This window comes from Sinocyclocheilus grahami, unplaced genomic scaffold, assembly GCF_001515645.1.
Source record: "Sinocyclocheilus grahami isolate Dianchi unplaced genomic scaffold, SAMN03320097.WGS_v1.1 scaffold2802.1, whole genome shotgun sequence".
Lineage (NCBI taxonomy): Eukaryota > Metazoa > Chordata > Actinopteri > Cypriniformes > Cyprinidae > Sinocyclocheilus > Sinocyclocheilus grahami.
The window spans coordinates 4,344-27,392 of record NW_015507978.1 but is presented as its reverse complement, the minus strand read 5'-3'; the positions used below and the strand labels follow the sequence as shown (position 1 = coordinate 27,392).

The 23,049-nt window shown below is 35.2% G+C and overlaps 1 pseudogene; it reads right to left on the bottom strand.

Annotated features, from left to right (window-relative positions):
* LOC107575669 (parathyroid hormone 2 receptor-like) overlaps positions 1–21,119 on the bottom strand; it is a 21,912-nt pseudogene extending 793 nt beyond the window's left edge.
* Positions 21,120–23,049: the final 1,930 nt, after the last annotated feature.

The following is a 23,049-nucleotide window of genomic DNA, read 5'->3' as shown; positions in this document are numbered from 1 at the left end:
TGTAATTCGATTGGGTGTTGATGCAAAAACTACTAAAGATTCTTATAACACTAATATATTGCCTATGTACCAACATATACTGTAATATACACTCATTTAGATCATCAGAAGACGAATTCATAGATACTAAACATGGTATAGGTAAGATTACATTGAACACACACCCGGAGCAGTGGGCAGCCATTTATGCTGCGGCGCCCGGGGAGCAGTTGGGGGTTCGGTGCCTTGCTCAAGGGCACCTCAGTCATGGTATTGAAGGTGGGAGATATGGTATAGGTGGGACCTGAGGATATACATGTTCATTTAAAGAAAGGTTTGTCTATGAATTAATTAGAGAACAGTCCATTTCTCTGGACATTATGTGTTTTTCCTATGAGGAAAATGAGTGAGTGTTGCTCTGCCCGCATTCCATAAAACCAGTGTTATCAGCATTGGTTGCCATGGAACCAGAGGCCTGTTCTGCATTTCTGAGGTGTTAGATGCATTTCGGGGGAAGGGTCCATAGACCCTCATAGTTGGTTTGCTGATTGAGGAGTGTTATAGAGTATTTGTTAAATATAACTAAAAAATTGTGTGTCTGATTAGTCCAGATGCTACAACATGCTATAGATAAGAGTGCACATGGAGGGAAATACATTTAATATAAATTCTGTTCCGTAAGAATATAAAGATTGGGATCAAAAATATTTTTTTAATGAAAAAGAAATTAATAGTTTTCAGCATGGACACATTAACAAGCTCAAAAGTGACAGTAAAGACATTTATAATGTTGCAAAAGATTTCAAATAAATGCTGTTCTTTGGTTTTTAATTACCAAAGAATCCTGTATTATGGTTTCCACAAAAAGTGTAATCAGCACAACTGTTTTCAACAGTAATTATATTGCATCACTGTCAAAGTTTATCTGGCTAAAATATGGGATATTCCAGCCCGATCTCACGGCAATTCGTACATATTTTACAAGGTGGCTAATTCGTATGAATTCGTACGACCTCACTTGTACAAATGCATGCAATTTTTGCCAAATCATACGTATTTTACGAGTTGCACAATTCGTATGAATTTGTACGAATGACCTACACCTAGCCCCACCCCTAAACCTACCCGTCACTGGGGTCTAGACAAATCTTACAAAATCATATGAGTGAGGTCGTACGAATTCGTACGAATTAGCCACCTCATAAAATACATACGAATTGGTCGTGATATAGCGTTGGATATTCAAGGCTCATTAAACCTCTAATTTAAAAAAAACTCTCAATTGATCATTTGATCATGTTTTTATCCTTTTCAGCAAAGGAATGTGTAATGAGCAACATAATTTATGACAATTAGCAGACTTGCAGTAAATCTATCATATAAATGCATAAGGATATTTGAGGCTAAACACTTCAAAATAAATATTTTTAAAAATATAAAAGTATGACAAATAATTAAATTTATTATTAAAATAATGTATTTTTTAGTTACATTTTCGCCCCTTTTCATTTACTTTTTGCATTCACTAGTTTATTAGGAATGATTGTGCAGTATGACATTTATTTTAATAGCACTCAAGACAATACAAGGTCATGAAAACTGCATGTGCAATAATTACAATAAAATTAAATTTTTACATTTGAGCTTAGCATGTCACACTGCAGAACTTACAATATTATTTCCAACAGTTAAACTCCTATATACTACATTATTATCCACACAAATAACACGAATTAGCCACCTCGTAAAATACATACGAATTGGTCGTGATATAGCGTTGGATATTCAAGGCTCATTAAACCTCTAATTTAAAAAAAACTCTCAATTGATCATTTGATCATGTTTTTATCCTTTTCAGCAAAGGAATGTGTAATGAGCAACATAATTTATGACAATTAGCAGACTTGCAGTAAATCTATCATATAAATGCATAAGGATATTTGAGGCTAAACACTTCAAAATAAATATTTTTAAAAATATAAAAGTATGACAAATAATTAAATTTATTATTAAAATAATGTATTTTTTAGTTACATTTTCGCCCCTTTTCATTTACTTTTTGCATTCACTAGTTTATTAGGAATGATTGTGCAGTATGACATTTATTTTAATAGCACTCAAGACAATACAAGGTCATGAAAACTGCATGTGCAATAATTACAATAAAATTAAATTTTTACATTTGAGCTTAGCATGTCACACTGCAGAACTTACAATATTATTTCCAACAGTTAAACTCCTATATACTACATTATTATCCACACAAATAACAAAGTAGAGCTTTAAGTTATTATTTTCTTATTAACACATCTTTTTTATATATATATTATGTGGAGGCATCAGAATGCAGAACAGACAGAACAAACTCTTTGTTTTGCCAAACAGATCAAACTTATTTTATAATGAAGTACTGCATTTTTGGTCAGATAACACATTTATCACCAGCCAATTCTCACATTAATACTAGTAGTATTTGCTACACTGATTACAAATTTAGCTATTATAAATACACTGCTGAAACACTGTAAAAGCTTGTTTATCAAAGTTCCACAAAGGAAGATCATTTGATTCTACATGATTCTGTAGATGTACAATACGTATTTATAAAGCCTCTCATTTCTTTTTAAGCTTCACATAATACAATGTTTTCTCAAGCCACAGGTTAAAGAAAATGGCAGTGTGAACATTGTATGGCACGCATGTGGCTCAATATTTCTGCAGGCTTCTTTTGCTTGGAGTTACTTTCTCCTAGCAGCAGGGAGAGAACTCCACCACTTAATCCAGAAATTGAGGATATAGCGAAAAGAACACTATGTAATAAAAAGCAACAACAACAACAACAATACAAGGCAAAACTGGACTGAACTGAACTCTCGGTCCAGTATTTGTCAAGTACAGATCATGATTCATATGGTCAATTCGAGTGACTCTTTTGTTTTTTGTAGCTATGTACTTCCTCCCTGTGGTTTCCTTCCTCTCTATTCATCTCTTCTCAGTATACACCTCTCTTTGTTCCACCAGGTTCCTCATTGTTGGCTCACTATGGGTTTTCACAGTCAGTTCAGTAAATTGTGTTTCCTATGTGGTGTGCATTACTGTGTATTACAATGTGATTCCATTTGTCAACATGCTATAGATAAGATGTGGAAGGAAATACTGTATATTTAATATAAAAACTATTTTTATAATACACCATAATCCTATATGTACACCAGGTACTCTGGGTTAGGTGGATGATGTGTTAATAATGATAAATCTGGGGTGCTTTTTGATGAAAATCAAAAGAACACATTTGATTTATTTGTATATATTCTCTATGAATTAACTGATCATACGAAGATTTGGCTAGATAATCAAATTGTTAAACTAAAAGTACAGTTTAAACTAAAAAAAGTACATTTTGTTTTTACTGTATAAAGAATTCAAATAGTTACCAAACATTTGTGAACTAAAGGTATTAAAAGAACAGCCAGACATAACGGATCAAAGCTACACAAAATATTCTTGATACTGTATTATCTTTTTAAAAATTAATTTTTGTATGGAAACTTTTGGCATTAAATAAATTATTTTTGTTTGTGAGTTTGATATGAAGAATTTGAGTGTTCTGTTATGCCAAAAAAAAAGTAATGTCAAAGAAATGCACTGTACTAAACTAAAAAAGTACATTTTTATTGTACCGTATAAATAATTCAAACAGTTAAAGAAAGCACACTCTCACTACTATTAAAGACCAGACAAAAGGTTTTATATTATCAATAGAAGTCTAATGTGAGCATCACTGAAGTTACAAAGTGGATCAGGCAGCAATCCCAGACACAGTCAGTGTAAAAAAAAACACTGTTAATCAAATTAATAAATTCACTGTTAATAAATGTTGCACTGTTGCACTCACTGTTGAACAGACAGATAACAGTGAAAGGAGTGAAGAAGGGGAAAGTACAGTAGCAATAGCACAAGAAGCTGCTTGGAAAACGTTACCTGCGACACAGTTCAATCTGCACCTGAAAAAGATTAGGAAATGGAGTAGGACTCTTGGACACTTCAGAAGCCGACAGTAGAAGATCAGTCAAGTTTAAGACTAGGCCAGTTGCATCTCTCAAACCTCTCTAACCTCTGCAACGTGCCTGGATCTGCCAAAAAGTATTTGTCTGTTCCTGTAGGGTTGTTTTGCCCCTATGAAAAATCTGAATCTGAAACTACCTTATTTTACCTTATTTTTCATTCTTGTTCTGTTCTGAATACCGTTAAATTTAAATATTTGTTGTAGAGTGAGGGAAATAGGCTATAATGTTTATATTTACCAGTATTTTAATATACATATAAATTACATCAAATAATGTAGCCTAATTGTTTGCAATTACAAGGTTAACGGGTGTTTTTGGAGTAAGATCAATTTCTCTTTCATGAGATTACTTCCTCTTTCCGGCCGGGTTTCGTTTCTCCGTGTCGTAAACTCTAGGGGTAAGGCTGCTAAACCGGGGTGTTTTTAGGGGCATGATATTCAAGTGACGATTGTTTTCTGTTGCCACATTTATCAACATACGATCATTCGTACGATGAGATTGGCTCGTTTCTACATTAGATTGATAAATGAGGCCCAGTGTCTTGCTGTCTTTAGAGCCATCTTTATTGTTTGGTTTCTGCGTAGACCTGCTACCTCACCTCACCTCACCTCACCTCACCTCTCCTCACCTCTCCTCACCTCTCCTCACCTCTCTCGTAAACACTACATGTGCAAATCGGTGGGCGGGGCTAAACCAGCAGTGATGTCAAAGCAGGCGTTTATCTTTTTCTGCGCAGGCGGTGCACCACACTATTACATCATAAAAGTTAGAAAAATATTATTCTAGAATATTCTAGAAGAATACTAGAATATTCCAAAAGATGTCGTTTTGGCAAACTGGCTTCAATATAAGCTGTTTTTAGACTAATGACAAAGTTTTGATTTCTGAAATTTACAGGATGTTTTTATAGTACAATGACCTCTAATATGTCAAAAGATGAATGGAATTTTGGTTTCTCAGTTCACGACCCCTTTAAAATCAGCGATTCTGTCTACACGATGCTTCAACATCAATGAATGAGTCAATGAAAGTAACTGCTGCCCTGTTCTATTACTGACACAAAGGACAAATGCATTTGCAACAGTCACTTCTGTTGCAACAATGGACGTGCCTGTTATAAACAAGTATTACTCTATAACAAGCAACCAATAGTTATAGTTCAACTATCATAATAACATATTTATTAAAACCAAATTACATCAAAGTCTAATCAAGTAATATTACATGTATGTTGCTTCAAATATAATACAGCAACAAAAGTATATCATGCAGCTCTCATCTATTACGACTATTGTTCCACTATTAGTCCACAAATGTTTGGTAAACACAGAAGTGTCCTGAAGGACGCAGACAATGAGGTGCAGCTTTAATTTAACAGAGCTGAGTGGTCACTCAAACCAACTCACTCCCTGATAATCTGTTAATTGAAAGTGGTGATGTACAAGTGGGTGAGTTGTTTACTTAGTAATTAGTCCATCCATTACCAAGCCTGACCCATGCAGGCTGATTTGTGGAACAGCTATAGACATGACTAGGATTGGGTACCGAAACCCGGTCCCAATATGGCACCGGTATGTACTAGAACCGAATCAGAATGCAGATTTTGGTGCCTCATTTTTGTGCCATGCCTGAGCGATCGATTGAAATATTTGTCCTCTGGTTCTCCGAAACGGACGGAAAAATTATTTCCCGACTGAGAAAATGCTTGTGAACTCAAGTCAGAAAGCTCTAATAATAAAATCCAACAAATCTTTGTAGTATCACGAGTGTCCATGTTGTTTTCACATTCAAATGAGAGCATCCGAGGAGCACATGAATGCAGTAATTACACTTGCTCTGATAGCAACAGGTAGCCTTCCGTTAACTAAGCCAAACATGCTTAAATTACAATGCCTAAAGCTAAACCTCCCTTGTATTCACATTTCTAAACCTATTATTAATAACGAGTAGGGCTGGGTATCGATTCAGATGTCCCGATTCCATTCGATTTCGATTCACAAGCTCTTGATTCTATCGATTTTTTGATTACATTGAGTGAATATAGTTTTAATATAAATGCTATTGATATTTCTAAAAAATAAACAGTAAACATCAGTTTACAAATGGTGAATTATTAAAAAGAAATTAAGAACCACATGCCTGTATTTTAAACCTATTCTTTTTTTTTGTATAGGGACCTTAAACAATAATAGGGCCCAATAAAATGTTCTTAATTTTGCTGGTAATCAGATGAAGGCAAAAAACATTAATTAAATTTATCCTAATCAAATTCAAATTAAACCCTTTTATTTTTTGGCAAACAAAGTGCTGCACAACAGAGGTTTACTGTTAAAATTAAAAAGAAAACAGATGTGATTATTCCTTTAAAAATAAAGATTTATTCATATTTATTAGCAGTAGTAGCATTGAGTCTTAAGACTGCTAAATAGTAATATATTCTGACAGTAGAACGTTAAACTAAACTTTTATTTTGACGGGTTGCCGTGAAGAACTTCCAGCTGCTGTGTATGTGATATGACTGTAGATTTCTCAAATGAAACGTAAAATGCTAATGAAGTGACTCTCAGAGCAGCTGGACATTGACATTCGTGTTCATATCATCATATAGTGAGACGGCAGAAGCTGAAAACACCGCGAGCATCATCCGCGCTTTAGTATGTGTGTAGTAAACAAAAAAGTGCGCCGCGCCATCCGCCATTCATTCATGGCGGAAATAATGGCGCCTTATGCGTGATATCAAATGCTTCCACAGATTTATAGTATCACTACAGCATTTCACCTGAGCATTGCGAATCACGCGTATGGCCATGATAAGTGCTGAATGAATGACAGGATTTCTGTTGTAACATCGCGCAAGGTAAATAAGGGTGACATCCTGTGGAGAAGACTAATGATAAGATTCACGTTAATCAGATCTTGTTTTAAATGTGTGCTGAAATAAATACTGGAAAAGATCGATTTGCGGCTTTTGAGAATCTATATCGAATCGACGCCATTAAAAAAAAACGATTAATCGGAAAATCTTTTTTTTTTTTGCCCAGCCCTACAAAAGAGAACATTATATAACCTTTTTACTCCACAAACCCAGTCAAATGCTTCCTTTTGTGATCTGATGTGGCTTCTTGTCACACAATGAGGCAGAAAATATGTTCCATAGGCTATTTTAAAAAGAATGCATAGATTAGCAATGGATTATACACATACTTAATTATTATAAAATACCAGAGATGGTTTGAATAACACATATAAACTATATTGTCACAGTCGAGTGTTTAATGAATTTTTTTATCATTCAAAACGTTAATATGTTCGGTTTACTCAGTTACAGCTATAATAGCCATGCCTTTGTCCATATAAGGGATTTCCTGGAGGGTCATGAGTTTCGCTACTTCTGTGACTGGATTTTCTGTGCGAGGGCGCCCTCTGGCGTCCAGTATGAATGAAACAGACATCATGTGTTTATAGTGCTAATGGCCAATCCATCATTTTTTGGGGAATTTGTATTTATTTATTTTTTTAAAGTATCAGTTCAGGCACCATTTAGGCACCAGAACCGTTTTAAAAGTATCGATTTTGCACCGGTATCGAAAAAAAACCAATCGATACCCAACCCTAGACATGACAGGTGATTGTTAGCGTGTAGACAGCGTAATCAGTCAATCACAGAAGCACTGCCTCCTCTCATGACTTTTTGCCAATTTTGTGCCTAGAAATCTGCACAATACAAAAACACTCAAGCAAATGATCAATAAAATAACAGATCCAACCTTGTCTGCGCTGTGAGCAAGTTTCATGGACATGAGGAAACTTTACCCCAGACAGCAACCAGTTTTGGCCCACATCTGGCCCGCGTGGATTTCACATGGGCCAGATGTGGGCATGGATCTGGGTCAACACTATGTTGCTGTCTGGGACTGAATTTTGAGTCTTTAACCTCCCTGCCTTCTCAACCACTATATCTCAGCCAGAATATCTGTCCATCCCAAAGTTATTGTATGTGTGCGTATATATATATATATATATATATATATATATATATATGTATGTATGTATGTATGATGGCTGTGTACTGGTCCAAAAGTGTCAAAAGAACACACCACTATGACATTCCGATCCCTAGATATGGATTGGTCCCTTCATTGTAATTCTATGGGATTTCCAAACTTGTTTTGTCACCTAGCAGGTGATAATCGTAAGTCTGATCACGTAGAAAGTTAATAGCACACCTCTCCTCAACAAGCTGCAGTATCTGAGGTATCATTGAGCACAAATGGTGCAGGATGAGTTCCCCACTATAGTTTAATGCCTAGGATTAGGAGTTTCTTGAAATCCCTAAAACCAAGTATGATCAATAATAGTGATGTCTGCTACAGGAACGACTGATCGAACCTTAAGACGTGTCTTTTTAGCTCAGCTTTCACTCTACACTTTAACTGTGGATACAGGAATATAAATATGATTGTTGATAAGAATGGCCAGTAAGTTTTAAGAAATGAGTACAGAAAATAGCTATTTTAAATAGAAATATTTCCCAATATTACTGTTTTACTGTATTTTTGACCAAATAAATGCAGCATCGAAGTGCCTTATAAACCTTATAAACTCCAAACATTTGAAAGGTAGTGTATATCCAAATATGAGAGGTATATATTATATGAGAGATAAAAGTAATAAGTAATAACAGTTTTGAATTTTATTCCTCAGATGTTTCTTTTTCATAGCTCCCATTTACATTCAGTCTCAGATAGTTCCCATAATATTCCTTAGGAAAAATACAAATAGACATAAATTCAGACAGTTGACAAACAAGAGTATCAAACTATAAAATGATGTACACTAGCTCACATAATTTAGACTTTAATGGTATTTGAGTTAGGTTTGAAATTTGAGGAAAAGTATATATTGAAACTGACGACTTTTGATAGCAGACTGATATCTTTGCAAATCTGAGCATAATTTGTGACACTGTTGAGACTTCCTCAGAAACTCTAAAGAAGATGTGTGATGACTGGAGTCTACAGTATTTGTCAGGAGAAAAAATGACACGCATCATAAAAGTCTCCATTTAATCTCATTGTTTCTCCTTTCTGATTTACACACTGTATAATACACTGTTTTCGGTTTCTGTTCTTTTTCTTTTTCCACACAACCGTATTCATAACACAAAAATGTTAGTCTGATTGAGTGTAGAAGGTCATCAATGGTTTTTAATGTCTGAGTTTCAATTTACCACAAATAACTGTGTCAGACTCTGTTCCGTGTCTGTGTGTGTTTTCTTCTCCCACGTGCTCCAGGTTATGTTTTTGTCCTTATTTGGTTATCTTCCTGTTCCTGTCATCATAGTTCATTAGTTTCTCCCTGTGTCTCATTATTAGTTATCCTCCTCACCTGTCTGCCCCCCCCCCTCAAACATATAGGTTTTTTATTAAAACCTATATGTTTGAATTCCACTCCTCATCTCCGAGTTCCTCACAGTAGCGCACAGTGACACTATGAATGTAGTGCATCATTTCTTGACTCATCAAAACATTATCTGTCACAAGTGATTGAATAAACTGTAATTAGTGCCTATAACATGTAAAAGCAGCTATAATTACAGTGTCTTTGCCAACATGAGCTCCATATTCAGCCTGCACAGAGGTAAACATTGCAGCTTATGAGTGAGAATGTGATGTTGGTGGTTTTAATCGGTTACATTTTTTTGTTCACAGCTCAAGTCCTCTTATTCATTCTTACATTGTTCCAAACTTGTATGACTATCTTTCAAAGAACACAAAAGGATGTTTTTTTTTCAGAATGTGATAACTTTGTATGCGGAACAAAAGTGAAGTTATTCAGTTTAATTCATACTTTTGCATGTGATGTGGTAAGTTTAAATATGTGTATGCTTGATTAGAGAGCTATTGTGGAAAGGAAGACTTAAAGGAAGACTTACATTTGTATGGCTTTGAAGACATAGAATGCAGTATGTGAGTTATATGCTATTTTTATGTGTATTTACAACTTGACATCCTTTGTCTAAAAGAGCAGCATGAACATCCTGCTAAACATCTCCTTTTATTTTCCACAGAAGCAAGGTTTGGAATGACATGAGGTTAATAAATGATCACAGACTTGTCCTTTTTGAGTTAACTATCACTCTCGGTTCCCTTTTGTTCTTACTTTTCCCCCCAAAGGAGTGCATTTGGAACTCAGTAGTGCAACAGCCCAGTGAAAGGGCTGCTATTCTGAGCATGGACAATAACAGACGCATCAACTCCAGACACATGAAAGTGCCAGAAACTAGGGGTAACCGTGAGAGCTTCAGAGCTTCTGCCAGATGATCAAAGAGGTGCCGAAGAAAAGCAAGGTGCAGATTATGTTATCAATACACCTGGAGGATCTGGACGGCTCACCTGAACACCTAAAACTTTTGTTCTGTCTTTTCCCTGCCTCTCTGCTGACAATGTACTCTAAGACATCTCTGCCCTCTTTTCACAGTACTGATTGAAAACATAATGCCTATGGCAGACCACCACAGTGAAGCAGTAGGGAGGCTTCTATAGAAGTAAAAATGTTATAGAAATCAAATGAAATCATCGGTCAACAAGGTACTTCTGGAAAAACTGGACCTAAAAGTCAACAAAAATAGTAACTGAAACAGCACTAGTTACTGAAACCCTTTAAGATCTATTTAAATCATTATCTTTAAATAACCAAAAACTGCACAATTTAATGAATCAATGGGCAATTTCCTATTCTTGCCGCTAAATGCAGATCCCAGTTATTATAAATAATGAAAAATACTGAATGCTAGCTACAAGGGGAAAAAAGGGCAGTCTACCCTTAATCACACAATAGAGAGGGAAGCATAATGGATTGAAAAAATTTTAATTTCTAGTATCATAATTTCTGTCATAGCAGCCTTGGTCATACAATGTTAATAATTTAAGATCAAAAATGACATTAAATTATAATGCAAACGCACTATGAGTCATTCTACAATCCACCCACAATGTAGTATCACAATTTTATACCAAGCATAGACATTAACTTACTGGGACAGTTTTTAGGAAACATTTTGTCCAAATTAAAATCACAATACTGTATTCACAATCTTGGTTACTTTAATTGTATTTGTTATTCTGTCATAATATAATACTAATATTGAACTTTCCCTTCAATACTTAACAAAAAATAACATGGACTATATCATGGGAATATACTGTATATATGAATTAATAATTTGTCAGTAGTTGTAGTAGTAATAATAATAATAATGATAATAATAAAAGTTATAATAATGATATGCTGCTTGGCTTTAAAAGAAGAAAAACAAATGACTGCCTGGTGTCATTGAAAAGTCTTTGCAAATATTCCTAATACAATGCAGAAAGCATATATACAAAGCAAATATTTGCCACTAAGTTGGTTCTGCTGTCATACTGTTCCACTGAAGAAAATGAAACGGTAGGAAATTTCCTGCATGTTTCTTGAGAGTAATGGCAATCCATTGATGTAAACATGTTGGCTGACTGAACATGCAAAACACTTAAGTTAGTTGCTGCATATTATAGGTAAACAAATGGATCAAAGCACAGCAGTTGTGCCTTTGATCTCTGAAGACACATTGTTTGCACCTAACAAAAGAGTTGCAGCTATGGATGCTAAACAACTGGCTGCAAAATCCTCCCTCACATATTGGCTTCATAGCACTTATCTCCTGCAATGCAGCTGTTTGAAAAAAAATATGTGAGGGCACAGTTAATGAGTCTCAGCATTACCCGGAATGGGCACCGATACAGTTTAAGCCTGAGCGTAGGTGGGAATGGATAATCATTTCCCACCCAAAAGACAGCAAATGGGACAAGTGAGCTTTTTTTTAAACTTTTTTTACTTCTATGCATGGATTGTTGAGGCTAGCCATGTGGTAGGCGTACAGTATAATAAAACACTCAGACATGTTGTGTACAAGCATTGGGGTGGAGATTGGAGATGGTATGAAACAAAAGCCTTCTAGTAGGAGTATGACACTACACAGGATGAGACTGTAAGCACTTACAGCTTCTTGCAATCCAGTAACCTCTGACATTTCTGACAAGCTGACAAAAGCTTTGGCATTTCTTCCAGCAATTTCATCCCAACAAAGTGTCAAGATGGGGCATAACCTCACACTAGCATTAAAATATATATTCTCCACCATAATCAGAATTGGAGTCAGACCTCACCCAGATGTCACTTCGTCCAGACCCAACTTGACCTCTTTCAATTTCCGCTCTTCTATGCTTGTTTTATCTATCTATCTATCTATCTATCTATCTATCTATCTATCTATCTTGAACATAGATATAAAACATACTGTATATAGTTGAATATAAAGGGCTACTTATAAATTAATATTGGAGTAAAAAAATTGAAGGAGAAACAAATATACACATATACACTGTAAACCTGCATACTGCATTCATTTAAATTTTAATTATTCAGTTTAAAATGATCAGGTTAAATATGTTTGATAGTTAAAAATAGTAATTTAGTTAGTAATGCTAATTGGTAACAATGTTTTGCACAAAAAACATTATGTAACACTTATTTTAGCATTTAACAGTTACATTTCAATTAAATTAAGTTCATCTAAATTAAAAGAAACCCTTTTATTAAAGTCAGAATAATGAATCAATTTAGATTATTTAAAAAAGGGTTCTAATTTTTTTTTTACTGAAAAGAAAAACAAAGTTCTAAATACTCATTGATTATACGTAATATATCATTTTAAACTATCACCCAGCCCTAATATAAATATTGATGTCATAATCTGAAATGTAGCCACATGAGAGACTTGATAAATATTTGATAAAATACATCTAAGATGAGATAGCGCTTGACTCACATACTGTGAAGTGTCCACTGGTGCCACATCCACAGCATTAGTGAAGTTATTCATAAGCACAGCGTCAAATTCCTGCAGCCCAGCACTAGTGTGCACAACGTGATCCTTCACAAAGATGCTGATGGCACGCAGCATGAAGGAAACAAACAGGTGCATGTGAATGTAGTTCCTGGTGCAGTGGAGACGCCTGAAGACACACAGAAATACATGAGGCTTGTTAGGCAGAGAGTTAAAAAGATGGTAGACCTCGAAAATAATATGCATTTAAGGAAATGAGGAAAAGGAAGGTTTACACTGAGTAATGTTCTTACATTGTTTCTATATAATGTTAAAAATGCTGCTACACTGAAGACAATATTTATATATCCATTGTAGCTTTCAATCACTGACTAACTGTATGTCACAATTTTATGGTGTACTGTATTTATATTTAGTGTACCCATTCAATTTAAATCTGGTCTCTATTGTGTATAATTTTCATAGGGGACGCAGACAGACACTATTGTGAGTAGGATTAATTTCTTCCGCATCTCATCCAACGCCTCCGTTGCCAATTCCAAAACGTCATTTTAGACCTAGTAACAGAGGTTTGAGCCGTTGATAGCAGACTAATAATAATAATAATAAAAAATGTTATTCTATATTTTATTTTTTAGATTTATTTATTTGGCCAGTGTCGTTGTGGGTTTTGGTTCTTTTTCTGTTTTAGGCTTGAAATAACTCAAATCATTTGGCGAAGAGATATGGACATGTAATGCCGTCAAGACCTGCCTGGAACTACATTCGCCGTGCATTTCCCTGAAAATAATTGCACACCTTAGAACGTTCGTCAGCCAATCAGATTCAAGCATTCAACAGTCCTGAAAGGGACTTTGGAATAATTTGATTTATTGAGTGAGCTCACTGCACTGCATTCTGGGATTGCTTTATCCATGAGAGATAACGTAATGAGGTGTTTTATATTTTTATATTCTTTAATATTTGTAACAGCCTTCATATTGAAAGTGTGTCTATGATGGCTTAATATGCTCATTAGATTTTTTTTTAAGAATGCCATAGTGTACTGAAGGAGAGTGTGTCTTCGTCTTCTGTGTGTATTTCTGATTAGCGTTAGAAAAAGCACTACATGTTGAGAGCAGGCTTGACTCCTGTACTTCAACACCACTTCGGCTGCCACTTTCAAAAATTCGCCTCAGGAGCAAATGCGTTGACAGGTGTATTTCATCAGCAATTGTTGCAGTCAATCCACTGCATCAGACACTTCAAAGTGCATAAGAACACTCACATATTCTACTGTATACAGAAACTTGGATGTGATTTCTTTGTCATAATTTATTTAGCTCAATTGTCTTTTGATTTGCTATATCTCTCATGTCAAAAGTTTAAACAACATTCTTACCTCATCTACAGTTTTCACATAACATTTCACAGCAACATTTCATAATTGCTGTTTTGAAAGTTACATCCAAAAACATATATATCTGATGCCAATCAAGAAAAGCCTTTATTTAATTACTACTACTACTACTAATAATAATAATAACTTCTAGAAAAATTTTTTTTTTCAAATATTTAAAAAATAAATAAATATTGGGGCAGAATACATAAAATTGTTTGTGACAATTTCAATGAGTACAAATAAGTACAATAGGGTCAAACAATTATTTGATCTTTTTGTTACTTTTTAAATTTAGACATTAAATATGCCATCTAATTGTGGCATTACCCCATACAGACAGGGCCGGATTAACATAAGGGCTAGGCGGGGCTGAAGCCCCAGGGCCCGCGAATTGAGGGGGCCCACCGTGATTGGCTGTGGAGGAAAGGAAAATTAGACCTAGAATTGATTGGCCATCGGGAGCACCCAAGCTTTTCCCAGTGTGCCAATTGCCGAAATCCCACCACGCCCCCACATATTAGTGTCTGCGCTATTTCAGTCCAAAAGATATGAGTGATAAAAATGGTCTTTGTACTCGTTTACACTAGAGTTGCGGGTATCTTTTAATCTCCTCGGCTCTACTGTAGCGCATGGGAAACAAACACTAAAAGCCAAGTGATGAAACGCCACTAAGTTACCTGATTAAACCGCGCAGCGCAAGAGAACAGCTGGATCAAACCCGACCGGTGTCTTCCGCCCGTGACTGTAGCTCGACACTTTCGCCGCTCTATTGAAGTGATAATAAGCAGTGCTTGCCCATTTGAATTCCACACACGACACTTATATTTGAACAGAAAAGTCTCTGTGGTGAAGCTAGCGGAAACCAGATTGAATAGCACCGACCATGTAAACTGAAGTGCAGAGGTAAACTGTACAAAAACTGTAAATAAGCAATTTAATCCACAGCACCACACCTAGGCTATTTAACATGCGTTTACTGACACGGTAGAAATATGGTTAATGATATTTATTATTAATGTCACGAAAATTGTTGTAGGATACTTATAGCCTATTATAATATTGGTTCAAATAAAGGCAATTAAGTCAATTTTATAAAGGTTTACTAATACTATAGTTAACTCTGGATTCAAGAATGAGCTTTTCATCAGGGCAACTACAAAGGACAATTTAATAGTTCTAATAGACTTTAATTGCAGAAAAATATGAATTCAATAATTAAGAAACTGCAATATAATGGAATATTAATATTGTTAAATGCATTTAAGTATTCAAAAATATCCTATGTTTTCGTCCGTTATTTATTAATAAATAATTTATTCCAATTGCCCTAACCCCAGCAAAACATTTATGGGGGACTGTGTGGGCCAGATGGGCTGAATTTTAGCACCAGTCCAGCCCTGATGATTCTGCTCTTTTAGGGCCAGAAAGAAGACCTTCTAATAATAAAACTATTTAAACTAAACTCCTTAAGGGAGCTGTATATGCTCAAAAGTTGTTGCTGCTTCTGGAAACCGGTTTGCCTTGACTTCATATATCTGGTGTTAATGTATTTATTATTTTAATGTGTTGTAGCCTGGAATATTTAGTGTGCATACACACTGTATCTCTGTGTTGGAGATTTGATTAAAAAAAAATAAAAAAAAACGAATTATTCCTGTTGTAGAAAACGTTGTGGCACCAAGATAGGCTACTATGAAGGGGCCCTTGGGTTGTTCTTAATCCGGGCCTGCATACAGAGTGACAACTTTCTTATCTTATGGCCCAACAGTGGAGGAGTTGAATATGCGTATTCAATATATATATTTATTAGGGCTGGACCAGAATATTCGAGTATTCGAATATTCGTTCTGTGGGTTGGCATTCGATTTTCAATTTTGAGATTTGAATTTTATTTTTTATTTTTTAGAACACCTGGCATCCCCCGCGTCTGGGGATTTGATGCATTCAGTGTAGTTGACCCAGGTCTTGTTTGAGCTTTCTGCAAGCACCCAAGAGCCATTAGAGTCACACCTCCTGTAAGCGTGTCCTGAAAGATTGATCAAAACTTTGCTGAACATGAACTTTGCCGGTTTGGAACAAAAAGAAAAAAAAAGAAAAGAAAAGAAAGGGGTAAAATTGAAGATAAAATCAATAAAGTTCCATTGTGGGTATTCCGTGCATTCAGAAAATGTGCATATGTACATACAGTAGTATACATTCTACACACTATGAGTAGTATGGGTAGTATTGTAGTATGTGCTTTCAAACATAAGAGTCACTAATAATATGCACTAATAATACATAATTTGTCAACCAGTAGAGATTTTGGACTATCGTCTTTATTGCGGTTACACGATCATGTGACGTTGCAGTGCTACATGGTCACAAAAACGTATCATTTGCATGCATTTTTAAGCATTGCGGTTAAAAAGCAAGTGATTTTAAGCCATTGAAACAATCAGCAGTGAATGCAAAATGCGCACATGAGGACGGTGCTCATAGAGTGCAGAGTATTGAAGTGAGTTATTTTTAAATTATTTTTTAACGGTTAAATACACACTTGTATGTATCAAGTATCCTCGTAAACAGTCATTTAGGTCCTAAATGAAAGCAAACAACTGAGAAAGAAAACGTGTAACAGTATATTGGATCAGTGCAGCTCTTAAGTCTGTCATTCATGTTAATTAAACAACAAAAGAGAGAAAATCTCTCACTGCTCTTGACTAAAATCACTATTGTAACTTTAAGAAGAAGAAATATATGTTTAATTTACACAGTGAGGAATATGCAGTGTTTTTATACATTTGATTATTTTTATTGATTTATTTGATCTACTGTATTTTTAGTCCTATTACTTGTAATTAGTTTCTTATTTAATCACTGACTTTTACTTGTCTTCAGTAAGCTTGAGTTTGTTTGTTTTTAGGCTATTTTTAGGCTTTTAGGCTTTAGTTTTTTGTGATATTGACACTGGTGACAAGAATCATGAAATTTCGATGGTATCAAAAATGTTGGGTTACACTTTACTTGAAGAGGTGTGCATAAGACTGACATGACACCTTCATAATCATGACATGACACCTGCATAATTATGACATGACACATATCATGAATATGAAGGTTTTTTATGCATGTTTATGACAACTGTCATTAAGTGTAATTTGCTCAGTTATGTAATTTTTAGTGCAAAGCTGACATTGTTTGAGATGTCTTTGTTATGGGCTATGGTTAGGGGTAAGGGTAGGGGTAGGGTTAGGTCAAATAATGTCATATTTGCATTAAAAATGACATAACTGAGCGAATGACACTTAATGACAGTTGTCATAAACATGCATAAAACCTCCTTCATATTCATGACATGTGTCATGTCATGATTATGAAGGTGTCATGTCAGTCTTATGCACACCCCTTCAAGTAAAGTGTTACCAAATGTTGATATCATAAAGCATTATTTAAAGCAAAAATAGCTACATCATGATATATTACTGTGAAATAAAATTACTCATTTCGTGATATAAGATTTTGTTCATATCGCCCACCCCTAATACAGAGTATTATTAGTGAATAAGACCCAATCTCATACTGAGTTAGACGTCATATTGATTGTAACACAGATGAAAATGAGGCTTTAAGGGATAGATTTATAGTCTTTACATTGTATAAAAGTCCTAGATCATGTAATTTTCACAACTTTCAAAACTGTTTTTGAGTTTTTGTCTACTGAGGTTTTCTTTTTTTGGAAAGACGTTTCATCAGCTGAACATTCGCTATGCTGTTAAAAAAACTGTACAATCCATTATGTGCACTGTACTTTTATCCCTCACAGCCTTGTTTACTTTTCTGTCAAAAATTAAATATTGTGCTACTCTGACCAAGGTACGGAAGCCCTAAGAGGCCATACATTATTGTTATGATTCTTTCTGGTTTTCTCTTGATGCACAACTTATTTTTCTCATTATCTCAAAATAACAAAAGTTGTTTTTCTCATGATGTCTGACCCATCTGACAGCAGCACTATAGACTAAGTTACTTTTGCTACTTCTGAATAAATAAAGCAGTAGTGATGTCATCAAATCAAATCGAGTCTGTTTTGATCAGAAGCTGTCCTACATGTAATGGTCAGATGGCCTACTGAATATGACTAATAAAAATCACAAACAAATTATGTAATTTGTTTTTTGTTTTGTAAATAAAGTGAAGGCATTCTGGCTCCACTTGCATTGTTGAATGCTCTGTTGTTAGACTGTCTCTGAAAAAAATCAGTAATTGATTAGACTATGTGTATTTTTTTTAGACTTTGGGCCCTCTTTAAATAACAAAGAAAAAATATTGTGCAAGACTATAGACGAGGTTTGAGTTGGTCTATGGCGCAGTCTATTTTCAGTTCCTCAAAATAGCAACGCGCCAACAATGCACCTGAACACACCTCGTTTTCAGACCAGCACGCCCACAGGCGCACAAATGGGCGCAAATGCATTTGCTATTTAAACAACGTGGCGCAGGATGGGAAAATGAGAACTGCGTCGGGCTGAAACTAGCAAAACACTTGCGCCGTGCCTTGCGCCTCATTGCGCCGGGTGTATGATAGGGCCCTTTATTATTAAGTGAAGGAACCTTTTTGCTGAAATATCCACAACATTAACAACAAATAAGAGCACACAGTTTATCTATCGATCAGATGTGTGGGAGCATTGTGTTCGTCACTGTAGCAACAGCAGACTCCGGTGCATTTTGTTTCAGAATTAAACAATAATTATAAAATAAAAGCAACTTTTGATATGTTGAAATAACAAGGAAATTACTTTGTGATAACGAGAAAGAAAAATAACTATAACAATCCACAGTCTCTTAGGGATTAAGTAAAAAGGTCTATTGAATTGATTTTTTTTTATTATTATCTACAACCCCAAAACCAGTTCAAATACCTTTTATACCAACCCATATTATAGACTTCTTATTTGCGTATGAGTGTTGTCAGTTGTTCCTACATTTAAAGCTCAAATTAAGAAATATTACAGCTAACAATCATGCATGTTAACAACTGGCAGAAAAAACTAAGGATGATGAGAAAGGTTTCAAACCTGCATGGTTGAAATCATAGATGTATCTGGGGCAGGGGGTCTTGGTCAGAGTTCCAGGGAAGCCTTGTGGCCAGCATATCAGACCATCCCACTCTGGGACACACACACCAACTGAGAGCAGAACAGTTTCAGAGCAGAGATGTCAATTCACCAAAGGGCAAGATATGACACGTAAAATCATAGAATCTTGCAGCATAATGTGACACCTAGCACATTTTCATTCCTTCCTGATCTTTAGAGTAGATTCTATAGCAAGATAAACATGAAATGAGCTATAGTAAAAGCCCAGTATGAAACTGTCATACATACTTCCCATCGCCAAATGAATCATGCTTTCCTTTGGATAAAAGCTGCTAAATTAAAAAATATCACTTGTAGTATCATCTGAACACCTACGGGGGATGTCGGGCATGGATATTGGATTATATCCAACTGGCATGGCCAAACATGAGCACCCACAAGGTGGCCCACACTGCCACATCATGCAGAGGCAACAAGTGTGCTTGTGTAATAAATTAATTGTTTAATTACATTATGAATACTGAACTTGATCAATGTACTTATCATTTTGTGCTAAAACAATCGAACAATTTATAACTATCACAATGACTGTAATGATTTCTGTTTAAATAAAAAGATGCTGAATTCAGCAGAGGTTTCAACAAGAGTCAGTCCAGCAGCCGCAGATTTCTGCCAGCATCAGACCACATAAGCAAGGAAGCGTTAAGTTTGAAAACATTAGACAATGAAGTGCTTTCAAACTGTTCATTCGGAATGATTTTAAAAAATGCTTGTGCAGTTCTGATACTATTTAAAGTCAACATGAAACAGTAATTTGTTATCCATTAACGTGACATTTCTAAGTGAAACATGAAACAAGAAGACAATGTAAGATGGGACTTGAGTTCATCCATAAGGAAAAATGATGCAAAATCATGAAAACTCCTGAAACGCAGCTTGAACATCTTGACATGTCAGCATGCCAGGTTCAATTATTACACAGCCTCCTGGTTGCAGGAACATACAATGTAACTACAACTTTCTGTTATTTCAAATTTGTGCATTTACACATTTTTGGGGTCATAACAGTTTAAAAGTGTGATCACATTAGTGAGATTTCAGATAAATGTTATGGGCAAACAAGTCCATTGTCTTTTGTCAATAGTGTATATGAAACCCAGCTCACAGAAAGATAGGTTAACAAATAAAAGTGTAGTCTGCAGATAAAAAGTGTATGTTATTTTATTAATCTGGTCAAGAGTCTTGAATTTATTGACTTTGACTTGAATTTTTATGAATTATCTTAAGACACAAAATTAGTTTAATATTTTATGCAACACAGTAGGAAAAAAAGTGTCAGAGAAAATTTAAATGTTGTACAAAAATTGCATTTCCTATTTTTATTCATCTTGTCAGGATACAATTCGTTTAACATTTACAACACAATAGGGAAAAGTGTCGCAGAGAGAAAAAAAATAAAATGTAGGTTGTACAAAAATAGCCTATTAGCTATTTTTATTCGTTTTGTCAAAATACTAAATTCGTTTGACATTTTTCTGTTAACAGTAGGAAAAGTGTTGCAGAGAAAAATAAATAAATACGACATCTGTCATTTAAAATTATAGGCTAAGCAAAATATAAACAAAACCGAGTTGACCGTCCTTCAAGGACAGAGCATCCACAATTTGCTCCTTGCTTGTTCTGTCTGAGGGCCGTATATTTACCACTGGTACAGCCTGCATCATTATGCACATGTTGTGCACAGACCCCGCAAATAAAAAGCATGACGCAGAAAGCATGCGTGCAGCGCGTGTATAACAGTCCGAGTGCAGGCTGTACCGGTGGTCAATAAGAATAAAGCGCAGATATGCTGTTCTGAATGAACGTCGGGAACGGGATATTGTTAGATCGCCAATTCCCATTCAAATTACACCAGAGTTACCGACCGCTACTGCATTTTATTCGGGAATTTAATCCCGCAGCGCAAAAAATCTGGACGGGTCGCAGGAATGCAGACCTCTAAAACCAAGCAGGTTTCTGTTGGCCAATGAGTTAAATTCACATGACCAACCCGTTGCTAAATCTGAAATCTTTTGCCCTCACACAATATTGCATGGATTCCTATAGAAATGACAATGGTAAATGTGACAGCACATTAAGCTAATATAATTTAATTTTAGGAACATATTAAAACATTATTATAAACTACACAAAGGATCTTAAATGTCTTCATTCGTGCCAAATGAATTTAAAAAAATCCTAGTTTAATGTTTAATTGTAAAATTATGTTAAGCACATCCACTAAAACAGGCAACAATTTAAAATTGATTTTGATATTTTAAGCATAAAAATATCAGATTGTTCTTTTGTTATCTCATACCCTAGGTGATGTCACCTGCTGACCTCTCTTTAGAAAATACATATGTATTAATAAAGTAAGGTAAATTTGAATTTACGTTAACTTATGTTGGCAGACGTAAGCTCAGAAACCAAAAGAACACATGCACATTATAAAATTAGTCCTAATTATACTAAACATTTCTCCTAGTGCAAATTAGCTCTAATCAATCCAGACGTGTTGTCATGCACCAGTTTGAAAACTAAACATGTTTTGTACTGTAGATAGCAGTCATTGCACCCACGTCCTGTGCACATAATTTCCTTGTACAGAACATAATTATTTTATCTCCTTGAATTACACATAACCCAATAACCTATGACGTTAATATTAAAGGGAGATGGGAGTAAGCCAAATCAATATTTTTGAGTTGCCAGGTCACTACTGATAAAACAGCCAGGAAGGCCATTATAATGAGTCATCTCCAACAGCTTTTTTCCCTGTTCTGCCTTATCACTTGTGACAAGTTTATAATGAAGCTAAATTAATTAACAAACTGTGCAGTGCCTAACCAAGAGTTGCCCCTAAGAAAGGTCTTGAAGGAGTCTCATTAGCTGTACGCCTTCATTTACATCAACAAACCTCATGTGACTGAGCTGACTCATTCAAGCTTTATTCAAAACATGTTTTGGCAGAGATGCTGATGGTCATACTTCTGGTGAATATGTTACTATTTCTAGATGAATTGTGGTGCACAACAACAGTAGTTGAAGCGGAGAATTGAAAAGGACACTTAATTAAAAGCTGTGTGAAAGAAACGTAGAGTGGAAACTAGGGATGTAACGATTAACCGCGAGCCGGTTGAAAATCGATTCAAATATGTGACGATTCAAATCGGTTGAGATGCTAAACAAATCGCGATTCAATTAGGGGTAGGAGTTTATATGAATGTATGTCTGAGGGGAACTTACTGTCTTTAGAAAAGTTTAGATGGTATTTTTTCTTTTCATCTTGCCTCTGTATAATGCATTAAAGTTCATAAGTGCAGCGCTGCTTTGTTTACAGCGGAAACCAAGGAAATGCTTTAAGCGCCACCTGCTGGCAGAGAGTGAATCTGCGTCTCATTCAGCTCAGCTTTCATGCAGATATTTTTTATGTATAGTATCACAAAACTGAAGTCAAATCATTCTGTTTTTGCTTCAAATTTCGAAATGATGCAACATAATTTAGATTAAAAACTGTTTATGTTGCATGCATGCAGCATCTTTGTTTGGATCATGATTAAAATGCAGTGGTTGCCTCTAATTTTAAATGGAAAGAGCACAGACAAAGCCTTA